Raw genomic sequence first — 11,001 nt, forward strand, 5'->3', positions numbered from 1 at the left:
TTCCCAAAACTAACAGAACTTACAGAAAATACATACTTTCTTATCATTCCTCCTCCCCAATGATCAGTGATTTAATGAGCACCTACTACGATCCTAGCACTGTGCATCTAAGTGTGTAATGGTGAATAAAAAACTTAATAAAAAGCCTCATTAAGGAATAAAGAAAAATGAAACATAACTTTGAAACTCAGAATTCAATATAAGCAAAACCACCACCATTTCTTCAACTGGTGATTTCTGAAAACTTCATCATTTTTTCCATGGGCTTCTATAGTAATGATACTTAGTCTTGATTTGGTAAATCACAAAAAGCAAGTCACACTTCTTTCTTGGCTCCCACAACTGTCAAAGGGAACAACACTGTTGCTGTCCATTGTGCTTCCCTATCAATCCTGCTATGGATGGTAATGAATTCCAGTCTTTTCAATGTGAAAACAGGCCACCACTTGAGGGCAAAGGTTATTAAAATGACCCAAACCGGTATATTCTCTAAAATTTTCACATAGCATTTTACTGATATCACAATGTAAATTCACCACAAATATTTAACCAATGAAAATATTGAATAGCTCTGCAAATAGGAGCGATAATCATATATACGTGAAAACAACTATCATGGAAACAAACGACGTAATAGGAGAAAAGATACATCACGAAAAGCTACACAAGCAGCAAAAAAGACACTATATTTCTTGGTTTAAAAGTTAGGAGATACACTTGATCTTTAAAGACAGACAATGTACTTGATCTTTAATCCCTTTAACTGTGCCCTGTCCACATAGAAACTGCAGTAGATGACAATCTTTTGTAAGATTTATTTATTTATATGTGAGACAATGCATCTGTCTTCAGACACACCAGAAGAGGGCATCAGTACTCCTTACAGATGGTTGTGAGCCACCATGTGGTTGCTGGCATTTGAATTCAGGACCTCTGGAAGAACACTTGGTGCTCTTACCCATTGAGTCATCTCTCCAGCCCCCACAACGGCCTCTTACACAGCATCACAGTGGTCTATTTCACTAGATGGCTCCAGGATGATAACAGAGAAACTTTCACAGTTCCTGAGCACTTCTGAGTTCAAACACCACCAGTGCCCACTCTGTGCTGTTGGCACATTCTGACCTTCTCCTAAGGGTTGTCAGCCACAAAAGGGACGGGTTAGCCCCAGACAGCATTCACTGCCCAATCCTAAAAACCCCCTTCGATTCTGAAAAAGCCACAATCCATGCTTGCTCCATATTTGAGGAAGCCAAATGGTTGATCTGGCTCAAGGCTCTACTTTTCTTAGCTCATCAACTTTCTTTTTCCACTTCTTGTCACAAGAAGTACGTTTTTATGCTGCAACTACACTGCAATGTGTGAAGGAAACCACCATAAACTCTGGGTGCCACCTCTTGAAATTTAAAATTCACAAAACAATTCATGGCTTTCTAATCAGCACCATGGACAATAAACAAAAACAAGCAAAACCATTCCAAAGGAACTTGCTGATCTGGAGGCCTGCTCATAGCAGGTAGGAAAGAATTAAATTAGGCAGAACTGTAATCTGCATAAATTGCCTGAGGTTTTAAGAAAATATATTCCCATGATCCCCATCCTTTAACATACAATAGAAACATTACAGGGAGTGTGCCACCAGGATAAGCTGCCTCTGAAAAGCCTGTCCTGCCCTGGCAGGTACAGGTCATTTAATTCTAAGTCAATCTGGAGAGAGGTGACAGCCCCAAGTTGCTCTGGGGATGTCAGAGCACAGCTCTCATGCACACTCCAGAGCACCTCTACACTCTTTCCCAATGCCATAGGCTTTCCAATCCCTGCTTCAGCTCTCCATACATCCCTGAACCCTCCCTCCCCCTACCCAATGGGCTCACTTTGCATTGCCTCCTTCTGCCACTGCTTTCCCAGGACAGGGGGACCAGGTGGGGGGGGGGGGCAGAACCAGTCCAAAGAGGGACGCGGGTCTCCTACCTACCTTGATTCTGCTGCTCTGGGGCTGCAGCCCGCCCTGCTTGCTACTTGCTGCTTGCTGTTCCTGGGGACCAGACCGGAGGTTGGGCTAGGGGTCCCCGCGAGCTCCATGCCTCAAGGTCCCCTGGCAGGGCTGGCCTGGGCTTCTTCCTTGGACACTGCGAAGCTGTAGTCTCTGTTGGAAACCCCGCCGCTGTCATAGGGCGCCCTCCCGTGGCCGAGATGATGCCCAACGCCGCTAAGGCCCCCCTTCCCTGGCCGCTTCTTCTGCTTTTTCTTTTCTTTTTTTCTTTCTCTTTTTGCTGGCGATGTGGCGCCTGCGAAGAGCTCGCCTCCAGGAAGGAGGACATCGTGCAGGCAGAATCACCTCTGGGGCCTGCCGGTGTCGGAGAGGGAGAGAGAGGAGTCAGCTTGGGCGGAGGCGCCCCGGCTGCCGGCGCCTGCGGAAGGAAAACGTGTCCAGGCACATGCGCTGCTGCGGGCGCCAAATATAACGCTAGCGCCCCGCCCCCTCAGGCCCTGCGCTCACCCACGAGTTCCGCGTGCCCTGAGGCCCGGCTGGGGCGAGGTCGAAGGGCGGGGTGGGAAGGACACGTGTGCCCACTCCAAGGTGCAGGCAACACCGGGAGGCGCGACACCCGGAAGCGCAGGGTGCTGAACTCAGGGATCCAACCAGGCACGTCAGTCCACTCTCAAGGCTCTGTGGATGCGAGGGCGGCTTCTTCAGGCCTCCAGGTCCACCACGAAAAACCCGCGGGCATCACAGCTGGAGCTTCCAGGTGCCCCAGGCTGGAGGCTTGGACATGGCGATTGTGGTTGCCACTCTCCTAGGCTGGCTCAGCAGGGCACAAGCCACCACCTGCTGTCCTCACCTGAAGGCATCTTGATGGGGCTGAGAGCCCACATCCAGCAGGCGAACCTCAGTGCTCAGGGCCATGGTCTTGGGTCTGCACCTTGTTGCCAGCGCCTCACACATATGGCAGCATCACACATATGGCTCCTTCTACCAACCGCCACTAATCACCATTTGGACATTCCATCACAGTGTTCTCAAGAAGAAAGATTGCAAATAAACACGAAAAGAATGAAATTTAAAATCTTTTTTATCAGGTTGGAGAGATGGCTTGGTGGTTAAGAGCGCTGCTTCTCCATTGCTCCCAAGTTCAATTCCCAGCAACCACATGGTGACCCACAACTATCTGTAGTGGGATCCAATGCCCTCTTCTGTCTGAAGCTCTCTTCTGACATGGCAGGCACACTCGCAAACAGAGTGCTCATGTACAGAAATAAATAAATCTTTAAAAATAAAACCTTCTAATCAGTTAATGTATCTACATCTAGAAGCTAGAAAAGGGTCACAGCAATATTAAAAATAACTCAGAAATAGTAAAGGGATGTATGAGAGTCACAAAATTCACTGGGCAAGATGGTGTATACCTGCAATCCCAACACTCACAAGGCTGAGGTAGGTGGATTGCCTTGAGTTCAAGGCTAGACTAAAGTGTGAGTCATTGTACTAGAAAACAGAACAATTGGGGAGGGGATGGAGAGAGAGACAGAGAGACAGAGAGACAGAAGAGACAGAGAGACAGAGAGACAAAGAGGGAGACAGAGACAGAGAGACAGAGAGAGAGAGAGAGAGAGAGAGAGAGAGAGAGAGAGAGAGCTTGATGTCATTTCCTGCACTGATGACAAGCTACTGAAGAATGTGAATGTCTCCTATCAAGCACAGAGAGTGCTAATGACAGAATGGGTTTCTTATTAAGATATCATAAAATGTAGATGGAAAAGTAAAGGAATGTATAATAAATAAAAGAGAAATCCTAAATTTGGAAAGCCTAAATTTAGAAGACTGTATAAGTTTAAGTCATAGGGGAGGGGATGAGACGATGTGGGGGGAGAGAATAATCACAATAAATTATATATGTGTATGAAAATGTTAACTAAGAGCAACCAATGAAAAGAGAAAAGCAGGTTTGTTTACGATGAAATTGAGTTCCCATATGACACTATATAACATTTTGTGAATGGATTATATGGATTATCTGCAATAAAAAAATCAATTGTTATTAAAGATGTGGTTGTGTTCATATTAATTTCAAGTGTTTTAAATTCTTTTTTTATTTGCTTATTTATTGATTGATTTTTTTTAAGATAGGGTTTTCTTAAGTAGACCAGGTTGACTCAAAAAAGAGATCAACCTGCCTAAGCCTCCAAAGAGTTAGGATCAAAAGTGTATACACACACATGAAATTTACATTCTTAAAGTCATAAAAAATAACAGCTATCAACTTGGTACAATTTTTGAACAGTGATCAAGTGAATAGAAATATCAGAAACACATGTAAGGCATTAGGTTACTGTTGTTAAAAGGATCTTGAGCAGCATATATAATTCAAATCATCCAGGAGATACATTGTGAAAAAAAACATGAAACTGGGTAAAGATGATTTAAATTTTTTAATCTATTAAAAATTTTAAAGTGCATTCGATATGAAAGCTCTAAGTGATATACTTCACACTTTTGCTTATATACCATCTTCAATTTTATGTGCATTCTGCAAATATTGTCCATGTTTATTCAGGCTCTTAATATTTCCCCATGACTGATAACATTCACAGAACTCATATTGAGTACACTGTATATGTTGAGGTATAATAGAATTGTATTCTACACAGTATAGCATAGAAATATGTATACATAACTTCCTATATGTGTGTATATACATATGTAAATGGATCAAGAAAATGAGTATCCCTTTATCATTGTGGTATTATTGTCATCAAAATCCTGAGAACATTGAAATGGCATCAAATAGTGACCAGATCGGCAAAAAAATCCACAAAATAAAACTCATATAAAGAATCTAACAATACTAGCAAAAGATGCAAAAATATTAAAGTCTCAATGAAATAAAAAGCCCAGATGAAATATTGTAAAATATTTTCTCAACTCTAGGATAATGTATTTTTGTAAAACTATCAATAAAAGGCCTGAATTTTGAAGAAATCAAAAGTAGTACAGTATAATTATGCAGTGGTCAATATTGATGCATACCATTTTTACATAACTGCATAAACTGTCTTTCTTTTATTCCGTGGTCTACCGTCGAACTCGGATAGATTTATGGGGAACCATTACATTGTAGACTTAAACTGGATTAATTTCGGGGTGAGTAAGTCATATTTTGGTAAAGTTGCTTTAAAAATAAACCATTTGATATTAGTACGGCAAATAATTCTCCCTGAAGGAAAAACCAGACACCAAGAACCTAGACCACTGCTGTCCAGGAGAAATTTCTAGATGATAGAAATATTCTATAAGTGTGGTGTTTCTGGCTATGGATTCTGGCTGGCTGTTTGCCTCCTGGTTTGCCTGCTGTGACTAAAGAGGCAGATTTTAGTTCTAAGTTTAGTTCATCTCAAATAGCCATGTGTGACCAGTCGGTGCCATTTGGACAGTGTAGCCACAGAAAACTGAAGCAGTGTAACCAAAGACTCACCTAGGAGTCAGTTGACCTCCTAGAAGTGACTTGGGAAAACGCTGGCAGTGATACCCTCTTGGAGAGCTCAGCTTCACCAAAAGCAAACTGTGAATCCTTTACTCTTCTGCAATACTCATAATGCAACTGGTCTCACACCCACCCCAACTCTCACCAAAGACACTTGAGAGGGAGCTGAACCCACTGTGTGCTTTAGATTTCAGTTTAGAAAGCACTTCCTTCAAAGTGGAGCAGACTTAGATTGCCAAGTCCTTTGTGTGGCTCCAGGGACTTGGGCCTGACCAGGGATGAGGAGGAAATGAAGAATGACATTGGACACACATACATGGGGAAGGCTGGGTCCGTGGGCTGGAGAAAATGCAGCATCCCAGAAGCTCAGCATGTTTATTGTATAGAGCTGGCCAGGAAGCAGGGCTGTTGCACAGGGCAGCAAGGAGGTGGGCATTACATGCAGATAAACAAGTAGGAGAGGACTATGCATATGCAACTGACAAGGGGCAGATTTAGCTAATCTCAGTAGGAGCAGTCTGTGCAGGGAGCAGTCTTCACGCTGTAAATATCCAGATGGGGCCAGGGAGAAAGTTAGAGTAGACTTTTTCTGCACACACTATCAACACCATCCTGAGAAGGCTTTGTCATGTCCTTGAGCCTCAAGGGGCAGGGGGGCCTTTGCCTTTTCCCCATGAATGAATGGCTTTAGGTCCAAGGCATGGTCATATCATGTTTACAGCACACATTCACTTAGGGCTGTACTTCCTCAGGACTTCCTCTGCTCCCACAGTGAGATCTCAAAAGAAAAACAGAAACCAAACAAAGAAAAAATGTGCTCAGTGAACTGGTTAATTCCCTTAACTGTACAGATCCAGTGTCCTAAGTCTAGGACGTCCTCCAAGGCTACAGAAAATCTTGTGGACCTAAAATAAGCAAAAAACAAACAAACAAACAAAAAGAAAACCAAAAAACAAAACAAAAACAAAAAACAAACAAAGACCCTTGCGCCCCCCCAAAAAAAATGAATGGGAGAAAAAATTATTAAAGGTTTTCATAGAAAAATGTTTAAGAAAAACACACGGGAATTTACTTAATATAGTTAGTGTGCTGAGATGTGAGGCCCACTCACATCATGCAGCATTTGGAAGTCTCAGACAACTTAACAGAAGAGGACTCCTAATTATTCTTTGTGACCACTCTCCACATACTACTCACAGCTTAATACTAACCTTCATAATTGAGTTGGGGACAATATTCACCATAGCAGATAATTGAAGCATTAGTGCACACAGACACAGACACAGACACACACACTCATAATACACTCACACACGCACACACACACAAAACACACACACTCACACGCATACACACACACTCACACCTGCATACACACTCACACACATACACACACAGACACACAGACACTCACACACACAAGTACACACACATACACACACACTCACACATACACATAATACACACACAAAACACATACAAAACACACACACTCAGGAGCACACACAAGAGAAATGTATATTCTATGAAGTTTCTTGGCATATTTTTATTTGTAATCCTCAATGCTTTAGTATTCTTTTTTGCTTAAAGGGGGGGAAAGTCAGGCTTCATTTTCCCCCTTTTGAAATGACAGATATCTGTGTGTTAAACATACTCTCATGGCTGTCCAGGCTGCCTCGGCCTATTTGACAGCATCCAGGTCACTGTGGTCAGGACCACAGTGCTCTTCTTATTGGCAACTGGTTTGCATCACAAGAGTTTTCCACATCCTTACCAATATTAGAAGTTTGGTGACACAAGCAGCTTGAGAAACAGTAAAATTATTGTGGTTTTGCCTTTCTGGAGGACATTAAAATTTACATGTTTTGCATATTGCTTTTTTTCTTAGCATTTAGTCCTGCTTTAGTGCTGTTCAAATGTGGCCATGCAGCCAGCATCCCTTTGCTCCAGGCTCTCAGCACCCCATTCCCATCACTGATCTGATGCATACTTGGTCCCAGAGATGGGCAGCAGAGGGACTTGACACACAGCATCCACTCTGCTCCACTGCTTTGCTTTTTGTAAATTCTTTACAATGGCTATTTCTTGATTTATTATTAAATAATAATAAATCTTGACTTTGCTTGACATTTTGACATAGTATCTTATTAGGCAGCCCAGGCTGGCCTTGATTTCCCAATTCTCTGGCCTTAGTCTTCCACCATTCCCTGATTCTCAGTTTGTTACTAGAGGTAGTTATACAGCCCCACTTCCAAATCAAATGTTCTTCTGGCTTTATTATTTTGCCCTTTCCACAGACTTCTATTAATTATGCAAAGTAGATGATGTTTAATGTTTAAATACTAGATATATTAACTCGTCAGTCCCCAAGACAACTCTGTGAATTAACACTCCTTATCATCCTCACTGTGCAGATAAGGGAATTGAGTCACACAAAGGTAAAATAACTTCTCCAGGTTGAACATCCAATGGATGTGAGAGCCAAGCTTTGAGTCCAACTACAAAGTAGATCGGCCTATAATGTGTCTGCTGCTGCTGTATATTCAAATGGTAAATTCTGTACCCTAAGGTCTGGTTGCTCCAAGACAAGGAGATCCTCATGTATACCAGATTTTCTTTTTTTTTTTTTTTTGCCTCCTAAGTTACCACTGATTGGTTAATAAAATCCCTACAACATGGGCTGGGCAGAAGAGAGGGGACAGAGCAAAGTTTCCCTGGGCCTGGGGGCTCAGGCAGGGTCCACGAGGAGAAGGAAAGGACATGGAGGAGAAGGAAGGAGACACCACCCCATACGGTAGGTGGATCGTGAGTGTATTGCCATGAGGGGCAGCCTGTCAGAACAGGAGTGACCCAGGCAGAGCATGGCAAGCAATACCTCAGGGTTATTGAGAGGGAAGCAGAAAAAATAGCACAGAGGGTTGATGTCTGCCCAGTTCTAGTATTTTAAAGCTTATTATAAATCTAAAAGTTTTGTGTCTTTTATTTGGGAACTAAATGATCTACGGTGGGGTAGAAACCCCCTTATAATATTTACTGTAGCAACGGCCACTCAATTATTGTGGTATTTTAAATATAACACACATTGAATTTTACAATTCAGATGCGAGGCTTTGTATATTTCCAATGTGACTGTACACCTGAGGTCATGTCTAGGTATAGAGACATAACATGGCAGAAATACCTAGAACATTTTAAGGTCACCACACCGACCAAATGAAAGCCACAGGCTATACAGAATATGATGGATGAGGAGAAGGCTTAGTGCTCTCTGGAGTCCCCTTCCCTAGTCTTGGGATAAGACTTCCAGTAAGCCAAGACCATATTCCTCTTTCATTTCTCAAGGATCCAGGGGTAGACCCAGATATATGATTTATTGCCTGCAGGGTTTTTTTTTTCTGCAAGCGCTGCCCTGTTTGAGGACTTGTCAAGGGTAAGCACTGTCAGAGGAAGGCCAGCATATGAATTCTGTATAACTCTGCTCTGACAGCATGTAGCACAATCCTATCAAGTACTGGAAGCCTTGCTGGAAAGATTAATCAAACTCTAGGATCAAAAGGAAGCAACCCGAGGGCCACATGGCTGTAAATCAAATCTGAAACCATAGCCCATTATGGAAGTTCATCCTTGGATCTTATGTCAAACAGCGTTAGCATCCAAAAGAAACACAAAATTGAAATTGCAAGGTGACGGGTAATGACCCCATGGCAAGAATATCTAAGTCATGTGTAAAGATCCCAGTGCAAAGACATGTAGCAAAGATACTGAAAGAGTGTACCCCAAAACTGGGAGCCCCATCTCTTGCTCTGATCGCGGGCTGTGGTGCCCCCAGGAATCACGAGTAGCCATTCTTGATGTAACAGCAAGAGGTAGCTTTTATTAAGGAGATCCCGGGTCTTAGCGGGATCCCGGGTCGATACGTATCTCACACAGGAGACAGAGGAATCGACCCCGAGCCTCCAACCTGGTGGGTTTATATAGGGAGGTTAGGGACATTTGCACGGTTACACATGATTGGTCAATTCAAGTGGTGCACAGTTACTTTCGGCGCGAAATTACATCAGCAAGGAGTACATGCTCCCTAGCAGCTCGGCAGGCAGGTAGGGTGGCTCATCTCACTCAGGGGGGTGAAGGAAGGGGAGGGAGTGGCTACTGATGGTCAATGTCCTTGGGGCTGGTAGCGGGTCCGGCAAGTCCTATCTCTGGCTCTCCCTCAGGCACGTCCGGCCCTGCACATCCGGACTCTGACAATGAGTAACCTTTTAAAAACTCTAGTTCTACATTCCCCACTTCTTTTTTTTGTTAATAGTTCTAATCTTAGAACTTCATGGAGAACTCAGCTTCATCTAGCATAACAGCTTGGTATTGTTGTCTTAACATGAGGATTCTAATCTGGACACTATCTAAGCCTATACACCAAGGTCATGACTAGCTTTTAGAACTTCTAAGCTTATACAGACTGTGATCCCTGAGGCACGGTCCCAAGAAGTATTAAGAGTACTAACATATGCAATGTTACATCATTTGTAATGGAAATCAAGCCCATCCCACACCTATCTTGATAGAACCCAGGACAAACATGACTGAATTTCCCTCTAGGTCCCAGCTCTCAGCCCCAACAGCTAGTACACGACTGGTGAGGGCTGAGAATTGACAGCTGTCAGGGTGGTCAGCAGCACCAGGTATGGTCCTTTCCAGCGAGGCTCGAGTGTCTGGGCTCAGTGTAGCTGCAGTCTCCGACCTGGAACTGATGGGATGTCTCAGGGGTCTCCGGGGCATAGGCTGCTGTCAGCTGTGAGCAGATTTCTTTCTGTATCACCTGTAGGTCTTTTAGCCTGGCACACAAATCATTATTACTATGGCACTATGACGTATTGGTTCAGTAACATCATCTAATACAGTCAGGGGGGCTGAGGCCCCATATAAGATCTCAAAGGGGGTAAGGCTGAATCTGGAAGGGGTATTTCTTGCTCTGAAGAGAGCAAGAGGGAAGGAGTGTCACCCAGTCTGCGCCAGTCTCCATGGTTAATTTAATTTGGACAGGGTCTCTTTTAGAGTTTTATTTATTTACTCTACCTGTCCTGAACTTTGAGGTCTGTAGATACAATGTAATTTCCAATCGACCTCTAAATACTTGGCCACACCCTGGCTTACCTTGGCAATGAAAATAGGGCTGTTGTCTGACCAGATTACCTTGGGTACTCCAGACTGGGGGAAGATTTCTTCCAGGATCTTCTTGATGACTATCGAGGCCATCTCTTGCAGTTGTTGGCTTCACCAGGGCATGCAAGAGATGGTAAAGGCATCTGAAGTGCTGATGTGCTGGGGGGTAGAAGTTCAGCCCTCCCAGATGACATCGTGTTGTCCACCATGGCAGCACCCACTTGTCTCTGACCTTCATTCATGAAGAGAACTGTTCCCGTCTGTGGACAAGGTCCTCGGCTTTCAGCAGGGGTCAATCAGCCAGTTGCAGAGGTCTTTCCTCCACCCATGGCCTTCTGTCAGTGCTTGACACTCGTGC

Source organism: Rattus norvegicus, chromosome 9 (assembly GCF_036323735.1).
Source record: "Rattus norvegicus strain BN/NHsdMcwi chromosome 9, GRCr8, whole genome shotgun sequence".
NCBI lineage: Eukaryota > Metazoa > Chordata > Mammalia > Rodentia > Muridae > Rattus > Rattus norvegicus.